This window comes from Nyctereutes procyonoides, unplaced genomic scaffold (genome assembly GCF_905146905.1).
Source record: "Nyctereutes procyonoides isolate TBG_1078 unplaced genomic scaffold, NYPRO_anot_genome, whole genome shotgun sequence".
Taxonomy (NCBI): domain Eukaryota; kingdom Metazoa; phylum Chordata; class Mammalia; order Carnivora; family Canidae; genus Nyctereutes; species Nyctereutes procyonoides.
In genome coordinates, this window is record NW_026575122.1 from 18473310 (window position 1) to 18475110 (window position 1801).

Below are 1801 nucleotides of genomic sequence, written 5' to 3' on the forward strand. Positions count from 1 at the left end.
TTCTATCTTTCCATGAGATCAGATAAGCTCTTAGGACTTTTCCTTTTTCTGAGCCATCCCAAACATGGACATTAAGTAAATGATTGTTATTTGGAGAGATGCTTCCAGGACTCCCTTGAATATGGTAAGCAGATGGGGGCACCCTTGATGCTGGGGACCAGATAGTGTTGCTGTGAACTTCCCAGCATTCTGTTCTATAACCTGCATCCTGATGAGAGACAAGGTGGTCCAGTCTGCAGGGAAAACCCACTAGTATCTAGGTCAGTTTAATGGCTGAAAAAAGGGTTAGGTGCTCTCTACTGTGAGTCTCCATATATCTCACATCTCATTTAGATACAGGTGATCGCCACAAGATCAAGCAAGAGCTTCTTGAAGAGCCTCCTTGGTTTTGATCAGAGCCCCTACCTTGGTTCTAATTTAAAATCTTTGGGAGAAGAAGCAAGTTTGGCTTAGAAACAATGGAAACTTGGCAGAGCCCAGGAGTGTGCTGGTCAAGAATGGCAGAATGTGCTCAGGTGTTAGATTTGTATGAGATCCAAGAGGCAGGGTTTTTGATCAGTGGACATTCCAAAGGGAGCACTTGGTGTTATTTTAAGAAGGGCCAGAAATTGAAAGCCAAGTTAGGGGATCCCTGGGTGGCTCAGTGGTTTAGCACCTGCCTTTGGCCCAGGGCCTGATCCTGGAGTCCCGGGATCGAGTCCCGCGTCAGGCTCCCTGCATGGAGCCTGTCTCTGCCTCTCTCTCTCTCTCTCTCTCTTTTCTCTCTCTCTATCACGAATAAAAAAGAAAGAAAGAGAGAAAGAAAGAAAAAAAGCCAAGTTAATGTACAGATGGGAAAGTACAACTCCAAGGCTATAGGATGAAAGCAGAGAAGGACACAGAAATTAGTCAAAGATCACTGACAGAAAAAAGAGGAGGAAGGCAAAGGAGATTCATTCAAAGGTTTGTGCTCTCTCAGATGGATTGACCTTCCCACACATCTGGCAACTCTGGGAAACTGCTTCTGGGAGGGTATTTTTGAAAAAAATCTTTGTGTAGCTATAATTCACATGCCATATATTTCACATATTTGAAATGTATGATTCAATGATTTTTGTTATATTCACAGAATTGTGCAACCATCACCACAGTCTAAGTTTAGGATATTTTCATCACCTGGAAAAGAAACTCTGTAGGCATCAGCAATGACTTGCCACTACCTTTCCCATCCCCCATCCTCCTGGCTCTAGGCAACCACTAATCTACTTTTGCCTCTATAGATCTGCCCATCCTGAACATTTCATATAAATGGAAATATGTGGTCTTTTGTGACTGGCTTCTTTCACTGATAGGGTCACTGAAATTCTATTTTCTCTGCAGAATTTACTTTGCCGTTAAAACTATTGTGCATGTATATGTGTGTTTTATTACTAAATAAAGACTACTCTTCCCACTTATGCACTATGTATACATATTAACATGTCCTGGTTATGAAAATGTTAGGGCTGAGAGTGAGATTGATCTCCAATTTAAAAAGGGTTCAAAGAAAACACATACCGCTAAAGTGAATTTGTTCTTCCTTTAATGTTTCATGCCATGAAGACCCTCAATATCATTATGATTGAACATACATGCCATTATTGAGAGTCATAGGTATATAAGAATAAGGTGATTAGTCTAAGATATGCTTACTCCACAACCTACCCTAAAAGATAGAAAAACAACAACAATAAATAAGACACAACAATAATAAAACCCCAAGTCTCTGATATGCATTTGTTTAATCATTTTGTCTCTTTTATACTAAGGTAAAATGTAGAAA